We start from the raw sequence: 23,902 nt of genomic DNA, 5'->3' as shown, positions 1-23,902 counted from the left end.
AAAAATGCAATTGCTAAAGTTACTAAATAAGATCATTGTTACATAACATGCTGTCATTTTTAAATCTATGCAGGCTGCATCATGCTCTTTTACACAGTTCAAAGTTGAGATGGGCAAACTTTAAGTAACTCTATAAGGAGCAGCAGGAAACTGTAAGATCCCATAACTGTTCTGAGCTTTAAATAAGTTTCATCTTTAATGATTCTGTTCTGCCTCCAAATAAACTGAAAAATGACTAGAATCTAAAGCTTATTTAGGAAGTTGCCATAGTAACAATTAACTACCTCTAAGCCCTTCAGCTTTATTTTATCTTTTTTCACTGAGGTGCCCTAAATTACTTGAATCCTGAATTTCTACAGTAATATATCCATGTCTTTGAACTAAATGACATGGTTTTCCTAGAACCCTCATTATGTGAATATTGATTGAATTTCTAATTGGGACTAGACATCATCTTGCTGACAGCACCACTGCAAGAAGCCATGTAAGACCAAGGAAGATGAACAGAAAAGAACAGGAAAAAAAAATAAGAATGTTTTTTCTCTAGGGAAGCAGCTGGGATGATCACATTGGGGAAACAGTCAATGAAGCAGAATTAACTTTAATGATTGAGTTTATATGGACAACAAACCTCCTCCAGATGCAGTGCTGTTTGTTTCAGCTATTCTTACACTCTATTAAATAAAAAAATATCAGAGGAACCCAAAGAGACTGATTTTGACCTGTGAATTAAATAGTTATTCATTACAATGCAAAGGGTCTATTAACTCTAATTATTATAATTTAGGTGCATTTTCCACCTGCTTTGTCCTGACACAGGCAGTCCTAATATTATAAATTGTTTCATGAAACATTGTGCCCTATATTTTCCTTTATTACTTTGTCAGTTGTCTTTTGACTTTATCCACAAAAACCAAGCATTTGCCCCCTATTTCTTAGATGGGACTCAAGTCTGTAGCATTAATGTATGCTGCTATTCTCATATTTGTTCTGCATTCACATACTTCAAATCACTCCTGCTTGTTTTCTGCATAGCCCTTATTTATTTATTGTTTCAGAAAAGAAGTTCATTTTCATCTTGTGGGATTTTTTCTTATCATGAAGACAGTATGTTTCCCAAGTGAAAGTGGGAAAACAACCCTTGTCCATGGCATTTTTCAAAAAGGAAGTAGTCTTTCTTACATCAGATAACTCCAAGCAGTAACTGATAAAAATTGAACTTTAAAGGAAGTGGAGGAAAATAATTCCCGGTTTCACTTGGTATATCTACTAATGTCAGTCCTAAGGCAACAAGGAAAAAGCAGATGACTTTACTATTGCTTTGATGAAAACAATATTCATCTGGATTACCCTTAAACCTGTCCTGGGGTTTAATAATCACTTTAACTGCAGATAGCTTAAAAGAAATAGCTAAATTCTCGTTTCTTATTATTTTCTCCATGTCTGAAAAAAATCTCTGCAAGTCTGATGAATGCCTTTTTGATAATAAAAGAGCAATATCCTAAAGCAAAGACGTTAGCTTCATTCCTATATCTGACAGGAAAAAACACAATCATGCAATGCAAATAAAATCTGGAACAAAACGGTAAGATATGGTCATTTCTGAACCAGAGAAAATGATTCAGCAGCCACAGATTTTTTTTGTCTGCACTGCAGTTCTCAGAATTTTCATAATTTACATGACTAAGAGATGTTTGGCTGCTCAACCTTGTAATTCACAGGGAAATAGCATCTGGCTATTTAGACTATTATATTGACCTTGGAGAGCTTCCTGTACATATTTTTCTCCTGCAAAAATGCCTATTGCTATCACATAAAGCAAAATAGCAGTGACACCAGTCTTCAGAACATTATAGAGTATGAAGCAGATCTGGTTCCTGGATCATGTACTGTTCACACTCAGCATGGACAAGACAGAATGGCAGAATGAAGGGAGTTTTCAGCCACAGCTACACTGTATCATGAAAGGTGCAAATTTGAACACTACGAAAAGGTATCTATCACCCTCACACGTTCCATCCAAATCATCCTTCTCCCTTATTAGTCAGCTACCAGTTTCTATTGTTTTGCTAAAAGTGTTCTAGCAGACTGTGGCTGCTAGGACAGGGGAGCTGGAGGTGGCTGACTGTGACACATCTGAATTACGTGAATTACACGTAGGATGGATGAGTGGAAGAGGGAGAGCCCCCGGGGCCGGGGACAGTGTCAGTGTCGCACATACACAGTGGCTGTGGCCATTACTCACTGGCTAGCAGCAGGCTGCCTTATTGACAAGGGGTTGAACTGGACTGACAAGGCTAGAGAGTGCAAGCACTGTCTCCTCAGCAAGTGCTCAAGGAAATGTGGGGCTGGAAGTGGCTCTGAACAAGCTGACCCCATGTCAGCCAGCACGTGAGTGCTCACCCACTCTCAGCAGCACTGGGATAAACTTTGCTTCTACAGGCAGCTTCTGTGGGGGCAGATGAAATGGGAACAGCTGTAATACACACCACGCTTATCCAGCAGCAATTTCCAGAAACAGTTTCTGATAGCACCTCCCCTTCTCCCTGTTTTTCTTCCCAGGACGGACATGCTGTATTTTCTGAAAACATCTCACTTTGGAAGAACTTCTGTGCACTGACCTCAAAAGTAGCCACCACACCTTTAGGTCTTTTGGCCTTGGTTCCTGATGCCCTCTGATGCTCTGTTCTGCTTCTCCTCTGCTCTTGGTGGCTCGATGGGAGAGCTGTTTGCTGGTCCTTTCCTCTGAGACCTGTGTGGCAGCAGCACAGACAAGCATCACAGCCACAGAGACTTCCCACACCTTTTTTCAAGGAAGGCTGTGACAACTGTCATGAAGGGTCTGTCTCCCTCTGCCTGCCCTGTCTGCTCTGCCTTTCCTGGACAAGCTGCATGTGGCCTCCACAATGTGCCCCTTGCCATGTGTGATGCTCAGCACAGAGCCTGAATGTACAAACATAACACATGGGGGTTTTTATACATACGCTTCATTTGTTCAGCCTGTTTGATTCAGACACATTGATTCATGCATTTACTTTCCTTGGAGATTTTAATACCAGCTCATACATACAGAATGAGAGGAAAAGTAGCAATAGCATGGAAATTGGCCTCAAACAGATGTTAGTGAAGGTAGTCATGATGTTTGCCTGGCATATGTCTTTGTTTCTTGGGTGATGTGAGTGGTAGAGAAATAGAGGAGAAAGAGAGAGAAGGATTGTAAACCTGAGGTGTATGTCTGGAAATGAAACAATTTTCTGCATTCATTGCTTCTGTCTTGAGAGGAGACATCTTAAAACTATGAATTACACTCTGAACCTGAGGAGAAAGAGCTATACCTTTGATTTCTTGCAGAAATGTGCTGAGGTTTTTCTACAGTGAGCAGAAAGCAGAGTGCTTTCAAAAGTAACTGGCCTCAGTTACAAAAGGAATCAGCTAGAGTCCAGCTGGAGCCTGGAGCTGAAAGGCAAAACTCTCACTAAAAACCTAGTCTCTATCTTCAATGAAAATAGTCTATTTCTGACAAACGTACAGGTATTTTCCTTTGCTGTTTGTGAAAGAACATTTGCATTTTACTGAGGAAAGCATTTGTACTTACTAGACATGAGAGAGGCAGTAAATGAATGACTGGCTGTCAAAAATCAAAAGGATGGTTGGGATCACTGAAGTACGGGCTTTCTCTCTCTTTTTTCCTTGCCTCTTGTTGCCATTATTTTTGCAGTTCTCAAATCCCAAAGTAATGGGGTAATACCATAAACAGGTGTCTGGTATCTACACTGCAAAGATATTTTTGCTCTGTAGGTTTTATTATGAATGACCAATATTTGTGAGCCTGCGAGCAAGTTTCTCTTCAATGTGGTCTTGCAACCTATTTGAAAAATGAAGTGTTACAGTGGGAATAGACATATTCATGATTCATGAAAACTTTGGGCACAGATTCAGAAGAACACTTCTTAAATTTGGGCTGTATGCCACTCCCTGTTCAAAATTCAGACATATGCTTCAAGATCATAAAATTCAAAAGGAATTAAAAACCTGACAAAGTACTTTCCTAAGAAGGCATTCTTTGGGAGTATCATGCTGAGGACCCTCAAAATAAAAATGCCTGTCTGTCACTTATTGTGATATTTGTAGTTTCACATCCTCAAAACAATCTACAAGGTGTCCATAAGCTAAGGTCCATAGCTTTTGGAGCTGAACTTTAGTAACCAAATATTTAAAAACATTTTTAACATTAGTGGCAGGGCTCACAGGAATCAGAGGCATCTCAAATATTAAAAATTGATGAGAGGATATAGGCATTAATAGGTGCTTAAGAGCTTTGCCATGTCCAAGTATGAGTGTGAGGAATTGTGCTGCTAACAGGGCAGAGGAAGTTTGTTTTTATAGCAATTTGCTTCGAAATGGTATTTTTAAATAGAGTTCCTGGGCTGAATCAGTAAGTATTTGACTTGGTACCTAAAACTGTTCACTTTAAGAGGGTACTTAATCTGCTTTTAACACCAAGGAATTTGAGTATTTTAACAGCCATTCTGCAAACTGCAGCCCATTGCTTTCCCTCAGAGCTTGCAGCTCAGTACGCTGACATGGAGATAACGTGCTGCTCACGTGTACATCTCCATCACTTACCTGCATTTCCAAAGGCATCCCCAGCTGAAGCACATTATCATGCTGTGCTCATGAGTTAATGATCAGAGCTAGATTTGAAGGAGTCACTCCCACTTAGGCACAGCCTGGAGCGTTCCTTCAAAAATTCATTATAAGGATCTGCATGCCATTTTCCATGTGCTTTGAATCAAGGCTTGCACACATCTGAGCTCATCCCAGATCAGGGTCAAATAATATTGAGATGCTGACATTGTATCCCTGTGCACACTGTGCAAGTAGCTTAGTAATTTCTTGTTCATATTTTCTCATATATAGATTCCTATTCACATCCCTAGTGACTATGTATATATTGGGCTAGAGAGATTATCAGACTCCCCTAGGAGGACATGATTTATGTTGGTATGGATAGCCTTCCTCCAAGGCAACACTAGTTCCCAAGACATTACAGATATTAATCTCAAAAAGATGCTGCTCCTCTCCCTGGGGAATGCTGTTTTCCATACTGCTTTGCAGGGTAAACCCCACTGTCTGTTACAAGCAGGAAAGAAGCTCAAGGAAGAGAGTGAAAACTGATCCACTATGGATTATTTTCTTTTTTTTTATGGCTTGCCTCCACAGTGGATGCTACCAACTTCAATTTAATTCAGTATTCTAATTTTCATTCTCTTAGTTTCACACAGATGGTAAATAAATGCTTCCTAGTAATCAATTGAGTTTATTGGAACTTGAACAACAGCTGTTGCTAAATACAGATAAATAATAAGTCAAAACTGATATAAGTCAGTAGAAAAAAATATAGTGGCAAGATTTTTAACTATGTAAAAAACCAGATCCTAAATCACATTGTATATTTAGTTGTCTTGGACTGCATTAAGGGAGCAGTTTGGAGACAGAAAGTTTCTCTCTTTTCCTGTTCTACCTCCCACAGTTCTCTATATTGGTGAATGACCCTTCATAGCTTGGAATTTATACTAACAGCTGTGTGGCAGATAATCACTTAAAGAGGAAATGGAGGCTGGAAAATTTTCTAGAACAACAAAGGTAAAAAGATTTCCAGCTCAGCACACTCATGAGATCCTTATAATATAACTGGAAATCTTGGAAAAAATAAAGCAAAATCCAAAGTATTATTATAAAGCAATCCAGAGTATTGCTGCGGTTTCTGATGAAAAGCAATTCACTTTAAAAATCACTTTATATTTATATTTATATTTATATTTATATTTATATTTATATTTATATTTATATTTATATTTATATTTATGTTTATGTTTATGTTTATGTTTATGTTTATATTTTTATATTTAGTTGCTTACCTAAGAACCCAACACTCTTTTCTGGTGTTGCCTTGCAAGGATATTATGATTGTTATTGCAAGAAGTCCAGCAAAATTCTGCTGCTCATTGTATTGCAGTAGATAATTGCTCCTTTATTCACAAACAATAATTATCTTAGTGTGCAAATATATTCATCATGGACCTCTCTCACCCCTCCTATTCATACTCCTTAGTATCAAATACAGCTTACAATTATGTTTCTAACTCTCCCTGTTATAGAGCACTCCAGTTTCCTCTTTTTAAATTTGATTTTGGCAAGCTGACTGTACTTCAAACTCATGTTCCTTTTGATGTTGTACACTCTACAAAATGGACCATTCAATAACATTTGTGTTTAGAAGGTTTCACAGTTTGCACAAAGTAATCCAGACAGAACAATGAAGTAACCATCCAGAATTCTCATGGCACACTCATGAGTGGATTTTCCTCTGTGGGGAGGTTCATATTTCATAAAAATTCAGAGGTTCCAGTAGTATTTGAGGTATCAGCAAATCAGAACAATGCCAAAAATCAATCAATTTCACTGTGAGTAACAACAGAACTGTAAGCAGTTCCCATAAGGTAGAAAAATTGGAGATAAAAACAGGGGAGTGAGATAATGTTAATTGGATCCTTGACATGTTACCATTTCCTGCTGAGCCAAGTTTCAGATAAGACATTTGAATGTGGATAAAATGTGATAAGCTAGTTTTGGATGAGTTATACAGAAATTACGTTTCCTCATCTACCTACATATCATTACACCTTACCATTAAAAACAGTCTAGATGTATCTACAATTTAAATATTTGAGAGCTTACTACGGATTGAAGTGTTACATAGCCTCAGAATTCTCACCTCTACCATAAGCTTCATGAGGAACCTGAAGAAGGAGCTGTTAAAAGCGACAGTGAGTTGTGTCATGCGTGTGAAGATTTCTATGTACAATATTAAATACATCTCTGAAGTTCATCTTCTCCTGCCTAGAGAAATTCAGTGGTGAGAGGGAGGGGAATCTCATGAGAAATCATTCAGAGGATCTGATGTTGGATGAGAATCAAAGGAATCATCTGGAGATGAGTGCAATCATTTGTAAAGGATAACCACTTTCTGTGAACACTTATAACTTTGGAGAGAAACTACAGGCATTCTAGATCAATGAGAACTTCTGTTCTGAACAGTAAGGACAGTGAAGGTCAGGGTGTGATTGCTTTCTAATTCACCTTGGCCTGTAAACAATGGGTCTGGTGGGCTCTTATGATCAAATGCTTTGGAAATGAATCTGTGGGTCTGTTGGAGCATGGATCCAAACTGAAGCAGGATTTTTGTTCTTAGTGTATGAAAGTGTGAATATCCAGTGGATATTACTTATACATTATCCTGCCTACTGGTTTTTAGCAGACTAGGAAAAAAAAGTATTTTGAGGGCATCAAGGGCAAAAGTGAGATCAGAACCTATTACATATTATGGGATATCATAATGTATGAAAGCACAGCCTCCTTAAATCTCTTAAGGACTCCTAAATCTCTTAAAACTCAAAATGTTTTGTTTTACAAAACCTCTGTCTTTTCTCCCTAACTTTATTATCCTCATTCTCCTCAGATAGCCCAGTGGTAGGGTAAAATAAAATATGATGCAATGATCAAAACAAGTAAAAAAATCAAATACAGAGCACTACTTTTTAAATTATGAGAGCTTTTAAACATTCTGCAAGAAGATGCAAAAGAGATTGTTTGGTTCTTGGCTTTTCAGCCATGACCAAGCTGAATATCATCCTCAAAACTTTGCTCCAAATCAACCTCAGTTCATAAACTTGTTCACTGACAGGTGAAATGCTCTGGCCTCTCTTGTGTAGTAAGTCTGGTTTGATATCCTATAGTCCCCTTTTGGTCTTAAAATCTGTTAATATGTTTTCAACCATGTCAAGTGCAATAACTCTTCATACAAAATGGAATCTCTGTTGCCTTTATTCTCTCTGCAGTGGGTACTGTTAGCTACAATTTAGTTTGGCAAATGAAGGCTCTAGGAGACTGACATATTAGTCCTTTTTAGACTGCTGTGTGTTAATTCCGAGAGACTGCCCTCTAGCCAGCCCTTGCATATCGTTCTCTGTGTCTTGCATATAAATATTTTACTGTGCTCCAGTATAAAACTTTGATGGAATTTGAAGTGAGGAAGCACAGATGAGACAAGGATATTCAAGCTTATCTTTATAAAATAAAAATGGTTTTTATCCTGGCTCTCTTACTCAAGCAGTTGGGAAGAAAGCGTACTTGGTGCTCTTGAGTTTTGCAAGGAGGGAGGTTTTATATTCTCATATTAATCATGAAACACATGTTTGGATATTAAGGGAGATTGTTAAACTGTTCTGAGCCATAACTTTAGAAAGTCATACCTTCAGAGCATCTTTTCCACTAAGACTGAAGTGTTTAGAGGGCAGGCTTTTGTATAAAATGATACTAATTTACTAGATGTGTCTGTGATAAGATTTTTCCCATTACACAGGGAGCAGAACAGTGGAAGGAGATAGAAAAGAAGGTTTAGAAGTAAATTAGTTATGAAATTCTGGGTATTTTGTTGATAGAAACAAATTATGAGCTCGTAGGTAGATAAATATACTCCAAGCTTGAAAGTATGGATTACTGAACTGGAAAATTGTATCTTGAATATAATTGCATAGCCCCTAAAAATAGAAAAAAGTATATTTGGAGTGTGGCGTTCCAGGAGTTCGAAAATTAACGACGAAGAAGTGATGTAATTTGGGACCAATATGTTTCAAGATATCAAAATGTGAGACATGTCAGGATTTTTCTAAGTAGAATGTGAAAAATGCTGCCTGCCTTGCAGTTACCATCTCTAAAATAGCCAATGCTATAAATAGCAATACAAGTTTATGTGCTGTCTCTCCCTTTCAGTAATGTTATAATGCATTGGCCTTGACATCGTACCCATACTTCTGTCATTTAACTTTGTTTTTTCCATTTCCAGAAACAAGATGCCTCTACTGCAAAATTTGCCCATAATAATCCCTTAAAACATGGTTTATTTTTTATCCTGAGAAAGAACTTTAAAAATTCAAGTCACTATACTTCCCAAACTGCTCCATGCTGTTAACATTCTCCTTTTGGCTTTGCATCATATACAATAAGCGCTTCATTTGCCTAATGAAAAACATATTTAAACTAATGAGTACACAGTGTTTTTATTTACATATGCAATTAAAATTTACCACTATTAATAGCTGACAGAGGGGAAGAGAAAGTATGATTTATTCCAGTAAGTGCACACTCTTTCAAGAGGACAGCACTTCACAGACAGTTTTAAAATTGTCAGCAGTGCGGAAAAAAACAGAATTCAGTGGTGTCCTTGTCCCTCTGGTCCATTTCTGAAGATGAAGCCATCAGCCTTTTCCCCCTCCTGAGGTGCACCAGAGTAACCATCCCCAGCTCACGTTTCTCCCTCATTCCTGTGGCTTCCTGGAGCAGTGTGGGTGGGTTCTCCCAGCCGTGGTTTATCCTGGGAGAGCAGAGCTGTGGGCACCAGTCAGAGCAGGAGCTCCTCAGAGCCTGGAGGGAGCTCGCCTGGGTGAAGGAGCACGCTGCTCTGCAGATCTGCAGGAGAGGAAAATAACACCAAATGTACACAGAGTGAGGCAGGAGAAACAGGGTCACTTGCTGCAAATTGCACGAGAGTGGGAAACCTGGAGATGGGGCTGCCTGCAGCAGGCAGCGGCTATCTGACATTGACACAGTGAAATGAGATTAATCAAAAGGAGTCAGAGATACAGAGATCTTTAGCCCACCCCATTCTTCTTAGAAACAGAGTTCAAAGACAAGCATCAGACATCAGCTATCGCAGCATGGACAAACATGGCAAAGGGTGCTAAATCTTCCACCTTTCTGCCGTTATCTCTCACAGATGTTACAGAGCCTGCCAGGGGAAAGCAGATTCCTGCTTCGAGCTGCACCATGTGCAAATGTGCTCTTGCTGAACAGCGCTGTTACTACAGCACACTCTGTTCTGGCAAGTGAGGATTTTATCTGCAACACTATAGAGGCACTCAGATTCAATCCATCTTTATTGATATGCACTGATACGCATTTTTCTAAACATTTTGTGAATGGCGTAATCAGAGCTGGGACATCAAAAATATTAGTAATATACATTAAAATAATCTTACTGCAGTTTTACAAGCAGCAATAATTTCACTGTGATTTGAAACTTTGGGTTGAGTTGCCCAGCTTTAATTTAAAGGAGGACATATGAAGAGACAGCAGAGAAAGATGAAGCTTTAATAACAATATATGTTCTGAACAGTAGGATTTTTTTTTTATTTTTTTTTTAAACTGGCATTCTTGATCAGAACCTCTTCAAGTGAAAAGAGAAACCACAGCTGAAAAATCCTGACTACAAAAGCATACCTGCTTATTGCAGCTGAATGTTGGTTCCCTTGCAGATGGCTGGCTGCAGTCACTCCGTATTTGTGGGATGTGCTCCTGTGGGCAGGGAAAAAGGGCTGGCAGTGCTGGTACTAGGGCTGATCAAAGTGATCATTGCTACTTTTCTAACACAGACAGGCACATGCTGCAATGCAAAAATGGGTTGAAAGGATGTGGAAACTCCAAGTGGTAATGTCTAAAGAAGGGCTGTTCCTGTGGTGGCCTTCCCAGTGGATAGCTTTGAAAAAAGGCTGATACACAGAGATGCATCTGCAGATCTGAGGCAGAGGTGAGTAATGGCATTAGGGATAGATTTGCACTCACAGTCTTGGTGCAAATTGCTGGACATAAGCCTGGCTAAGCACTCCAGAGCCTTAGCTGGATCACACAGCACACTCTGTGTGCCCAAACACACCGTGTGGCTGCAGATTTAGTGCCTGTGACACTGGGGCTGCTACAAACTCTCTGTGGAAATGCAGGATTTTGTGCAGACACCTGTCAGTTGTGAAGTTCTTTTTAAAAGCTGAATCAGTTATTTACTACCTATGTTGTGCTGACTCTCAGCTCCGAGATTGCTGTTTACAGCATACAAGGAAACAAAAGGAGTATCCAACAATACCAAAAGGAGACTCGCTTTTGAGTTACACAGGCTGTAAGGAAACAGGAGAATGATGGAAAATAGACAAGCAAATCTGTAACCACAGAGCAGAGGAATCACCAAGTGCTATGTGCATTACAAAATCAACCCTCTCATTCACAATGCCACAAGACAGATTCAGGAGCCTGCACTTGGGTAACAACGTCTCCTTTTCTTCCTCTTCTCTCTTTTTATTCATGGCCATAATGTACATGTTAGGGGAAGAAGGATCAAAAGGATGGCTATGTAAAAATGTACTTTTTTACACACTGTACTGTGTAAAAGGTGCTGTAAAATCTCTGATTTGTCTCTTTCCAATGATGTAGTACCATGAGGCATGAGCAGGGTTTTCAGCACAACAGAGTCAATATTGCTGTGAAAGACTAAATTGTATTCTTTTCCACCTTCTGCTACATTAACAAAACTGCTTGCTAAGTTTTGATTCAAGGACATTTGCAATTGCAGTAGCTGATGATGATGATGATGATGCATGAAGCAGAAAGAATATGTTGGTTTTTAAACTGGATTCAATTGTTGTAGTATGAATATTTTTAAATTATTATTTGCAAACTCTTAGGATTCATAGTGGAGTGCCCTAACTGTATTAATTAAGGAATACCAAGATGCTATTCTAAGAGGGTTAATTTTCTAACTAATCACTGCATTACAAGTGTGGTTATTAGATAGTTCTGGAATCTCTTGCCCCGTCCCCCGGCAATTAATTAGTATTTCAAAATTAAATAAATTGTAATGTTATGGTTAAGTGACTCAGGTTCTAGATGGCTGTAGGTGATACAGCTGTACTGACAGTCTGAGCTCTCAGAAGAAACATTAAAGAGCAGCTCAGTACATGGCTTATGCCTAATGATCATTGAGTTCCATGAAAACATATATGTGCTGGTCTGAAGAAACACATCTTTTGAATTAGTATGAAGTGGATTTCAAAGAGAAAAGAGCTACTCATTATTTAAGTTACAGCCCTGTCCTTCCTTTTCTTTAAGCTTATGGATTCTTGTTAAGATTTCCCCCTCTACCCCCCAGAAATTCATTGATGGTTTTGCCTTTAAAATTCAGCCTAGTTTCACAAGACTCTTTTCCAAAACAACATGTAAAATATATTGCTGAAACGGAAGGATATTGCACACAAAAATAAACTGGCCAAATAATGTAGCTGTGCTGAATTATTCACAGCTATCTAGCAAGCATTGTTTGCAATAGAGCAACTAAGTAAACAGGATGGAAAATGAGTTTTGGCATGATTCTAGGAATTAGCATTCTCCATTTCTATGGTAACATTGATAAAAAGTTGTTACTAATAATAATGAAATACATGCAGAATAAAAACGAGCAAGCTAAATAGAAGACATCTATTGTAAGCTTAAGTGTTTTTCCCTTTTTACTGGGAAACACATGTACAAGCTTGCACACATCTCAACTTGGGTGCAGTGCAGATTATTGCATATATTATTAGCTCAGTTTGCCAACAAGAAAGGACAGATGTTTGATGAATAGGTATGTGACCTAGGATAGCTGTAGGAAGACTATTAACACAGAAAAACCTATGAAGAGATTGTGTTTGTTTCACAGGCATTTTGTAGAATCAGATTCATTACCAACTACTAATGAATCCAGGGTACATTAAAATTTTTGGCAGTTTTCTCTGACAAGAATGCCCAATGATAAAAAATACACAGAAAAAACTTTCTAAGATGAGAAAATTTACCTAACACATTTATAGTCCTAGGTAGAAAATATTTTTCTTTACCTCCAGCTACTAATATAATGTATTATATAATTCTTATCAGTACACATATACATATTTATTTTTTTTATTGTTTTATAGATCTGTATCTAGGAAAAAAAAAAATTTGCCTTACCAGGGTTTCGCAAATCTCAGTTGCAGTGGAAGGAAAATAACAAAAAAAACATAATGCAAATCTTACTATCCCTTCCCTTAGCAGAAAACTTGTGAAGGTTCCTGATGACACAGAGGAGAGAAGTCTGATCCCATCATCAAATAAATCAAAATCCATTACAGGGAAACAAGGAAGAGCAGGAGGGATGAAGAATCATAAAACCTCATCTGCATGTTCAGCTTTGCCTCAAATACAATCTGAATGTGCAGCAAAGCTCTACCAGCTTTACATAAGCAGGGCTTCTCATTCATTTTCACAGGGTTCTGTATTTTTGAGTTCCAGAGAGAAGGAAAAAAAACACTTTGAGTTGTCAAATATTTTCAGCTTCTGGGTGGAACTGAATGCCTGATCTGAAAGACAGATTTAACAAGTTTTCCAGGGCACACTCAAAAAATACAAATAATTTAGAGACACTGTGTGGGAGATGAAGTGTCTGCATGAACCAGCAGCAGTGAGAGCAGCCAGGGAAAGCATTGTCTAAATCATCTGGAGGAAAGAACAATACAACACATACTGCATGTATGCTAGGGGAGGCAGAAACCGCTTTCTGCCAAAGTAAAATACATTTGGATCAAAGATGCAGTGTGAAAGAGGACAAAAGCTGCTGAGAGCAGCTCCAGGCAGTGCTGCTAGTGAGTGAGTGTGTGTGTCAGCCTGTGCTGCCCAGGTGCCCTCTGCGCCTCCCTGTGCTGGCTCATTTGGGGGCCAGACCCTCACTGTCACCTCAGGTCTATGCCAGGGTTCACACCTGCACCCTGGATAATGGAGTTTGAAAACTCTGCCCACAGTAATTTTCTGTTTGATAGACTTAATCAGAACTAGAAACAGGAAGCTCTTTGAGAGTTCTAGCCAGGAGAGTGGCAGGGTTACTACTGTAGCTCCCTGTGAGAGCACCCTGCTTGCCTTGCACACCAGACATACCCCACAGCTGCTCAGCTCAAGGTAGAAAGTGAAACATTGCATAGTGTGCCCTCATTGGGCATAATTGCATAAAAGTCATATTTAATCTGCTGGCTATTCAGATTGGTAGCTATTAGAAGGAATTGCATGGCAGCATCTGATGTCATCCAGGTCACGCCAGGGTGGACCTGCACCGGGAGCACCACTGGTCTGGACAGCCTGGAACAGTCAGGGCTGTGGAAAGAGGTTGTGAGCCCTCAGACCAGATTGGTTTGCTCTAACAAAAAAGGATGTATACACACCAGTGATAGCACAGCTTGGGGAGGAGCAAAGACCCCCACCTTGCTCCTTGCTTTTCTCATCAAAGAGGTCTTGAGCCCAGCAGTTTTGACCTTGGAGATCAAGAAACATCAATGACTGAAGCCATTGGAGACCAAAGCATAACGTTGGAGTTGTTGGAGTCTTGATATTGTCCCTTGACTAATCTGTTTGATGAGTGCTTGCTTTTTCAGTTGTTATCATTTAGATTGTCATGAGCTGCTTGACAAACAAGTGCCTGCTTGGAGTTTGGAGGTTTGCCTGGTTTCTCATTCCAGCAGAGCAGTTCAGCAGTCATGGCTATCCCCCAGTTCCCTTATCACAGCAGCTGTGACAGTAAGACATCAGAAAAGCTTTATTTACTTCTAACCCCCGTCATTGCAAAACCAGAGTTAACACAAGTGGTAAGAAAATGCTGGCAGCTCTGGGCTGCCTTGAGCCGGCCCTCCTGGCCAAGGCCTGTCAGGGGGTGCCAAAGATAAAACTTGAAGCAATAACAACTAATTAAACATGTTTAGTCGGAGCATCAGTCTCTGTCACTTCCCACCACACGTCAGTGCCAGGTATTTAATTTCTCACACTTTCCCTGTGAAAGGAAACCTTTCCACTTTCTTTCCTGAGAATGCCATCTCCTAAGGAAGATGTCAGGAAAGGCTCAGGGCTGGGGAAATCATGGCAGTTAATATCTGAACTGTCTGCAACCAGTATTACTAACAGGGTTAAGCTAATTTGGGGAATGAAGCACAAAACAGAAATTACAATCTTTAATTTGCTCAGGGAAAACATTTCAAAAGACCATCCAAAATGCTCTTTGGTGAGGGATGTGGAACATCATTTAGATGCCACGTATGTCACACCAGTTATTTTGGAAATTCAAGCTGTAATTTTCTCTAGTCATAGCTGTACACAAATCAAGATAATTAAAAAATTATAATGCATAAGATATGGGTCTTTCAGGAATGAATAAAATGAATTTGAAAGGTAATTTTCATAAAAATTAAATAAAGAACAGATTAGAAGTTGTGCAATCCATGAAATATTAAAAAGTTTCATTTAGGTACTTGCTATAGGACTTAAACTTCGAAAAATAATAAAAAAGGTAATTTCAGAGATTGACTGGCCTCAGAGGGTGAGAGACAAACATTTGGATTATTAGTTCTGACAGATTTTTCATCTTGTTGTTTCTGCTTCATCCTTTTTCAAAATGCTAGTAATTTATTTTTTTTTACAAAATCTTTTAATACATTCTTAGAATTCCTTACGAGGAGAGGTTTGTATTGAGTTCATTTACACCCTGAACATGAACAGACAGAATCTCCTCCCTTCCAGTATCGTAATAATACTGTAAGTAATGCAGACTGAATTCACACAAGTCCTAGCTGGTGCCTTAACTGGTCAATATCCTTTGTGAATCTGGCTAATTAACAAAAACTGAAGCCATATTGTAACCTCAGCACTACTTTTATAAAGTACTGAAAAAAACCCAGATGAACAGGATTGACACAAAAGGTAAGGCAGAATCTGACACACATCACTTCTGTGGTTTTTTCCCCCAGGACTTCTGAATTTGCTCCTCTGTACAAAGTGACTGCTTTTGTCCCTGTTTGCACATCTGTCTCTATACATACTGATCTACAAAAAGTGTTTCTATTTTTATAGATAATAGTCACACTTTAAAATTTTACTAGTAGAATTATTTTGTTCAGAGCAGCTCTCTTTATTCCAATTATTTACCCTCCTAAGCACACGATTCTCAGGTACTTCTTCCTAAGTGCAGTTTTTTCATCACTTCTCAGCCATGCTATGAACTCTTAAACCTCATGCATTAAAAAAGTTCTATTGTTACATCATTACTTTATTTATAAACATAGATTGAAATTGGTACAGAATTATCTTTTCTCTTCCTGTAACCCGTGCAGCCAAGTCTAGATTAATGCTGGGACTTCAGCACAAGAACACAGCCACAACTCCTAAATCCTAAGTATTTTCTCTTTTTAATCAATTTTGCCTTTAGCCAAAATTGAGGTAATGTAGAAATAAACCTGTCAGATGTAATTTCACTTCTCCAGTGCCTCCGCTGGAGAGCACGGAGCCGTGCTGTTCATCAGCGTGGGTAGAACCGCTGCGAAGCCTCTAGCCAAAGTCCCTTTCTCATGTCTCTCTCCTTGCATGTTCTAATTTAAAAAGAGAGTATTAAACTAATCATTTAGATGTAGAACTCTTCCTCATATTCAGAGGGAAATATTTCATTGCTTAGCTCCCACAGCATCCTCTGGTCATCCCACGAAACACAGGTCCCAGAACGGGATATTTTTAAGCATGCATTGATTCACTTTGCCAGAACAATTCTTTGCCATGATTGCTTCTCTCACATCATTTATCTCTTCAACTAAAAATCAGAGTTATTCACCAGCTGAGATTTATTGAGCCTCACCTCTGCTGGAGCCAGCGCTAGCAGAATTACAGAGAACCCTTCAGTAGTTAGAGGCCACTGTGTTAGCTGGAAACCCAGAGAGCTGGAATGGTGTGCCAAAGTTAGTCACTGGAGTGATTTATGAATAAAACCTGGGATCCAAGGAAGGGATAACTCTTATCAGGCTACTCACATGAGGAAAAAAAAAATAAAATCTGCTCTTCCAGGTGTATGTGTGACTTGATCTGGCAGGGTTGTTTGCAGTCTGGCCTTTTTGTGTAAGAGCAGCCGCAGGATCCCGATCCGTGGGTGTCTGACTGCCACAGCCAGCGCTGCCTGCGGAGCCACCTGCCAGGGCAAGCACTGGTGCTCCTCACAGAGACTGCCCTTCATCTAAAGTGCAGCAGAGGGGGACAGGCAAAAACCACTCCAAAAACATCGCCAACCTTTTAAACTGGCTTTGCCTCAAGCGCGTACCTGGCAGTGATTTGTGGAAATGCTGAGGAGGCTGGAACCTCAGTGCAGTTCTCAGTGCTGTACCTTGCACTCGGCACGCGCTTCCTGCACCTTGCAACAGCCCTCTCACACAGCTTAATCCTTATTCTGGCAAGTCCTACCTTGTGGATTTAGAGGACAGACAGGTAGGATTTCTCAGTTAGGGCTATGTCATATGTCCAGATTTTTTTGAGGGGTCCCTTGTACCTCCTTTATGGGTGTAGTGTAAGGCAAAGATGCAGTGGCAACAACCAGAGTTTGGCCCAGTTAATTCACTCCTAAAAAAACCCAAGAAGCTTCAGAGTGCACTGAATGACAAGGAAATGTTTGTTTACTGGACTCAAGCCTGGAGATCCTTCCTTGGTGCAGATAATAGAAGCAGTTTTGTGGTGTGCCAGCCAAGAAGAACATCCGTTTCTCAGCATGGCATCCAGCTAAACTAATCTTTGTTTTCCACAGGAGATGTTTTTTCAATAATTCCTACGAGCTGAAGGACTTCATTAAAAGTCGTGCAAACGTTGATCCAGATGTTAAACATCTCTGTACAATGGGAAACTCTCTTGGAAAGCAGTAAAGAATAATGGGTCCATTGTTATCTGGTCTTGAGAAAAGAGAGCAATATTGCCTATTTATTAAATGTTACTATGTGGAGGAATTTATTTCATTGTGTGCATGCTGTTTGAAATACATTTAATTATAATGGTTTTGTGTAATTAAAGTGTAGGTAAACACTCAATTTCAAACTATTGTAGCACTGAAATTCATTATTGCTCCTTGTAGACTTTCCTTTAGTTCTAATTTTTATATTAATTTTCTATCAGTTTTAACCTTGGAAAATGATAATACTGTAAAAATAACTCTTAGGCTGATGAACACAAGCTCACAATGTTCAACTCCAGCAGAGACTCAAGGCTGAAGCCACGATTTCCTGCACACTGGACTGTGATGTGTCTGGCAGCCACCCACTACCAGTGGGATCCTTAGATGAAGGGCTCCTTCCCTTAAATAGAGAAGGTTGTCCACTAACCACATTAAAAGTCCCTGATCCCTTGCTGCAAGCTGCCTTTTCAGAAACTGGGGAGACCTTTCAGTATGAGGATCTGGACATATTCACTCCCTGGAGCACAAGATTTTGTCTGAAGGTGCTTAAAAAACATAAGGGATGGCATGGTCAGAGCCCAAGATCTAGATTTGATACTGACTTTCATCTTCACTGCTTCTTTATTAAAAAAGCAGAAGAATAATATGTTTAAAAGTAGTGAATTAGAAGATTAGAGGTCTGAACAAGTGCAAAGAAAACAAAACTTTTTGTAATTTGTAAAACTTGCCAGACTCTTATTCTAAGAGGCAGTTTAAAAATGCTTATTAGCACAGGCAGAGAGAGACAGGAGGGAAAATGGTATAGATCTAGAAAGGCTATAGATGTAATTATGGTTGTCCTCAGAGTCTGACATATTAGGCAATTTTGAAACAAATTCCTAATGGAAAACCTTTTAATGAAATATATTAATGAAATCCACATTGATACTATTGTCGGGGTATAGGAAGAAATTTACTTAAAAGAATTACTTCCAAGCAAACAGTTTTTCCAATTTAATTTGGAGCTGCCTGAATTTACTGAAAAGTACAAAATTGATTGATTTCTAAAGATCACATCTTGTAGAAAATGGCATTGTTCTGTCTGGGGAAGGAATTTGCCATCATTTCTGTCATGTTCTTGCAGGGCTTGGATCAATGCAACTTCCAGCAAGAGCCTTGACTCTGGCCCTTTTCTTGGAGAGGTCTCTGCAGACTGGGTCTGGTGAGGGGCAGTGCTCTCTCTCTCTCTCTAGCTGTGGGACAAAGCACATTTCAAATTTCTGTGCTTGATCTGGCCTTTTAGATTACTTTTTAAAGTGTTTTTTAGGTGAAGGCAAAGCAAACATGGAATAAAAAAATAAGTTCTGTTAGGTTTTGGGTTTGGGAAAGGATTCTTTGTTCTTTGTGGTTAGGCTGTCCTCACTGTTAAACTTGAACTCTAAGCCACTTCTGATTCATGCACAATAAATGGTAACTGCTGATAACTATTAAAATCTAAAGGAAACACATTAACACTTCTCCCATGTCATGTCTAACAGATAGAAATAGTGTTGGGAAGGCCTTCATGCATCTGCAGTGCCACAGTAGATTCAGGGAGCTGGATCACTCAAAAAACAACTCATGCAAATGCCATGAAATGACCACGACAGCCTTCAAAAGTGGCTGAGTGATGAACTCAGGTATCTGAACTCAAGCTATCAAACACCTCACTGATGACAGCACCCAGACAGAGGCTATTTATGTCAGTGGCAAGCTGTCAGCTCATTCCTGTGTCGCAGCAACAGGAGTTACCCTCCTGAGCACCATGGGAAAGAATCATTTTCCAACCCCCACTGTTAAAATGCAAACCCAAACCAGAAACCAAGGTGTGCCCTCTTTATACCTGTAGATCTGCCATGGAATTCTCACAGCTACCAGTAGCTAAGGCAGTAAAAAACTCTCTAAAAGTCCAACTGTATATTGAAAAGTGTTTTTCTGCGGATGACATAGATCCTGTAAACAGTTAAAAAGCATTTGCTAGAACATGCATTTGCAGACAGTATTTGTGTCTGCAAAAAGTTCTGAGCTTTCAGAGGCATTCTTGATTATAGTTCTGCCCTCTGTAGTAGGAAGTGGGTATGTTACAAATTGCTAGGGTAGAGTTATAAATATTAGTCTTCAATACAACTCACTTCTATTTCAGGCTGCACACTTCCACACACGTTAATTTTTAGCCTTCCAGCAGACATCCAGAGAAAGCCCCCTGCCTTAGCTCATCAGCTGGGGCTGATATTTGATTTGCCTGCCAGTGTCCTACTGCCACTTGTGGCTTTTTTTGTTATTACAATAGGCTTTCCAGTTTCTACAAAAAAAGAAAAAAAATTCACCTGACACATACTTTGAAAGAGAAAAGCACATTTGTTACTGTAAGAAGTAAAAAAAAAAAACAACCCTCCTCCACTTCAGACATATAAACTGAATTTCTATTAAAACATTTTCTTCACCTGACACCGGGAACTGCGGCCAGAAGGGATATTGATTGCTCTGTACGAATGCTCTAGTGTTGGCTTTAACAATACTGTCAGCCTGCTTCACCAATCATGCTAATTCATTTAGCAAAGCCCCATCTGTAGTCTGTCATTTACACAAGCACTACACATTCACTATTTTAAATTCTCATTCCATCACATTTATATGGTTACCTCCACAGTCCCCCTCACAGCACACATTGCCATAGCCATTTGAATTTCTGAAGCAGGCGGAAAAAGCCTGAGGCAAGGATTTTAGTGAAGCCACACACACACCCCCCTGTAAACTCCTTTCCCTGTTACTGGAAACCCAGCTTCACCCCTCCATCTCCAGCAGCCTTTAGACACAGGTTTTGCTGAGCAGCAGAGCTCTGCCATTCCTGTTTTAGAACTGAATGTGTGGCTCATCGACTCTGCCAAGCCAACCCACGACCAGAGCCAGTTCTTTGGTGAGGCCATGGCCCCCCAGGTGAAGGGACACGGACCCTGCCCACCTCTCCTGCCTCCTGTCCTTCCCACCCTGCAACCTTTTCTTCCTGTGCCACGTGCCAGGAGCAGTGACTGTTCCAGAGAATTATTGTCTCTGCACAATTCTTTCGGGAAGCATGTGTGTAATCAACATTTAAAGTGGGAATTATTTATAAAACAATCGTTGTGAGGGCTGAGGACTCTAATTATTCTGTGCAATTAGTCCCCAAGTAGCATGAGACTGCATTCCCTGGTGATCTGAGCTATGGAAACATTATGAGTGCCTGAGAGAAAATAGTTCTCGCTAAAAGAGGTTGGCTACAAAAGGTAATCACTTTGTAAAGGGAGGGAAAAGGACTGCAGGTAAAAGAGGAAGGAATTTGAAGTTATTTTTCCTATCTTCTTTTGAATCCTCTGTCTCTCCAAGGAGAAGCAGACATCTGCCATGGGGTGAAGCAAGTGCTTTAGTTATGGCAGTCACAGATAGGAGCACAGAAACTGCTGTACAGCTGGACATCATCAAATCAGAACAGGCTGGTTTCATGCCCTAAATACTGCTGCCATCTCCTCGTCAGTGGGCAGCCATCGGTTCACAGACTAGTTTCCATCTTTTTCCATGTGAAAGATCCATTCCAAACATCTCAGCAAAGAAAGGGTTCATCTTGGAAAAGACTGCCTAAAGTTTTGCTTGGGTTTTTAAATTAAAATATGCTCTTCTGCTCTACCTCAGTATTTATGACAAAACAACCATAAGATGAAGCATTTTTTTCCTAAGAAGTGAAGTCAACAAATGATAAATCCCAAATATGGCAAGGGGAATTTAGGAGTGCCATGAGAGCCACTAGCTCTGCACCTTCTGGGATGACACAGTTTTCAGTGTAATGCCTGCCAGTCAAATGCATGGCATCTGCCCCCTGAGAGCAGGCCCAGCACAGCTCTTTGAATCCCTAATCCCTTCTCAAATCAATTCCTACTCTCCTGTCTGTTCTAATTTAAATTGGTGGCAGAAGTGAAGCATCTCCCCCTGGGACCTTGCCCCTCCCAGACTGTATTCCCACCACCAGAAGCCCCAGCTAGGGGCTCAGAGAGCACCCAAAGGTGGTGCTTTCTATGTTGGGATGATGAAGTGTCACAGATGAACCAAGTGAAATGTGGGTGGCTGTATGGGAAAATGCATTTTGTGTAAAGTGTAGATGCTTAGATGTGTTGCACCCTGTTGTTTTTAAATCTGTAATTTGAAAGAGTTGCTTGCACGCAGGATAGACAACACTGGCTCCCTGCACCATAGTCAAGGGAGACAAGAAAGTTTCAAAGGTTCTCTAAGGAATATTGGTCACTAGATGGGGAAAAATGTGTTTCCCAGAAGAATACTTCATTTGAATACCCTGAAAATGTTTAATTGACCTTGAGAGGAAGTAATACTGGAGTTAATTAGGATTGTATTAAAACTTAAATCCTGACAGTTTTGTCTGCTGCTTCTACTGTCAAGACTTTTATGTTTGAATTTACTTCCAGAAGCCTGCAGGTGATAGTCTGCACTTTGTCACAGTTCACAGGGTAGGTAGAAACTCAAAGAGAACCATGTCCTTGCAAGAATATTATTTTATCTGAAGTGTGACTAACAGGAAGGTCATATTCTACCCCCTTTCCTCCCCTCTCTTCCTTAAACACCTTATTTGCTGGAGCTACAGAGATTTAGAAAGAAAAATCAGGGCATCATATAATGATTCATAGCCAAGCACAGCAGAAGCATTAATCATTCACATCTTTAACTCTAAAAGCATATAAACTTCCAAGGATGATCAGTCAATGAGACGCATTTATATTTTAGCTGGAAATCGGATTTAGAAATGGAACATCCTGAACTTCTGACCAGAGAACAAAGTATATGAAATGCCACAGAGCCGTTTTCAAAGAGCCCAAACGCACGGCTTCTGCTCATGTAAAGAGGCAGCCTTTCATATAAGCAATCCTATTCTTTGCAATTCGGTTCATGGTTCAAGAAAATATCAGGAAAGATGAGCCAGAGGAGCAGAACAGAGCCAAGCACGCTGGGTCTGCCTGTCCCTCTTAACAAGAGAAGTAAGGGAGGGATGCTGACGCTTGACAGGAGTTGAAAACTTGGAAGAGACCTTGTATGATTCATTCTTCTGTCTGAATAGACCTTGGAGATCTTTCTGATGATTCTCACATATGTTTCTAGTGGGTCTACTGGAAATGTTGGAAGAGAATGCACTGAATGTAGGCTCTGTCCTGGGATATGTGGCAAAAAGAAAACATCCCTAGGAAAAAGAAAACCCAGAAGAGGCAAACACCAAGTGCAAGTAATGAGCAGGACACACTCTATGATTTTTTAATATGTGTAGTAGCAATTTATAAATGAATCTGGGTTTCACTGACTGCAGGGGATGATGCAGTGATAAAGGCAGGTGGCAACACTGGCACTGGAAATTCATGTCCCTTTTGGCATTCTGTATTCTTTTTTTCTTCACAGGAGAAGGAAATGCCTTCATACTCTCCATATTCTCTTTAACAAAAGAACAACAATAATTTTAATCTGACAAAAAGAAAATCTTGACCCATAATACAGGCTAAATTTCTGGATAAATTAGAAACAATCAAAACTATTACATACTTATGGATTTCCCAACAATACAAAAGTCTGTAACCAGTACTAGGGGAGAGGGAAACAGAATAGGTGATAGCAAGACCATGTTAGAAAGAAAAAGTTAAAAAGAAAAGTTTAGAATCTCTTTATACCAGTAGGTTTCTGGTTTTAAAAAACCCCACATTTTATAATGTGCCATTTGCATTATTTAGCTTTAAAACCAAAAAATATCTTGAAAAAGCAACCTTCCTTCCTTCCTCTTCCCTTCCTCCATGAGTCATATTTGAACTCTAAGCCTGTTGTATCTATTTGGTTGTCACAACAGCAGCAGTATCTTTTGGGAACAAGGCAATAGGAAAAGGATAAGAGAAAAGATGTATTATACTGTTGATGTGACTTTTGCACAAGATACTAGAAAGTGAACTAGGAACAATGAAATTTAAAACAAATTTGAAGAGGAGTAGCAGAGAAGTGGCTCAGAAGCCTTAGGAGCATATTACATCGTTGAAAGTTTTTTGTTGGTACTCTCGAAGGGAAGATCTCCTGGGAGAATTGATACCCCATGAACCGGGGGTAAGGTGAAGTCTGCATTATTTCTGAGCACTCCCCACTAGCCAGAAATCTTGCTTTGTTCCTGCAGCTCTGCATGGTGACAAACACAGAGGGCAGCATCCCAGTAAAGCAGCCTCCTCCATCCTCCAG

At 39.7% G+C, this 23,902-nt stretch overlaps 1 protein-coding gene and 1 long non-coding RNA gene across 3 annotated transcripts in view; one reads left to right on the top strand and one right to left on the bottom strand.

The window, feature by feature from the left end:
- Positions 1-12,372, top strand: part of LOC111931599 (uncharacterized) — a 32,432-nt gene extending 20,060 nt beyond the window's left edge. The window contains exon 3 of one of the 2 annotated variants that reach the window (XR_002865675.2): positions 2,563-5,743. The gene's annotated coding sequence lies outside the window, so the exon portion shown is untranslated. Of the gene's footprint in view, positions 1-2,562; positions 5,744-10,493 lie in introns of those variants that run through there. The other variant, XM_086899840.1, reaches the window with a different exon arrangement.
- LOC147651939 (uncharacterized) lies at positions 9,104-12,962 on the bottom strand. Its single transcript, XR_015289829.1, has 3 exons — positions 12,874-12,962; positions 10,342-10,416; positions 9,104-9,531 (listed from the first exon to the last, which is right to left on the bottom strand). It is a non-coding gene; the product is annotated as an uncharacterized LOC147651939 (long non-coding RNA).
- Positions 12,963-23,902: the final 10,940 nt, after the last annotated feature.

The sequence above is a fragment of the Cyanistes caeruleus genome, chromosome 8 (assembly GCF_971803275.1).
Source record: "Cyanistes caeruleus chromosome 8, bCyaCae1.hap1.1, whole genome shotgun sequence".
NCBI lineage: Eukaryota > Metazoa > Chordata > Aves > Passeriformes > Paridae > Cyanistes > Cyanistes caeruleus.
This window is presented reverse-complemented; position numbering and strand designations above follow the sequence as displayed.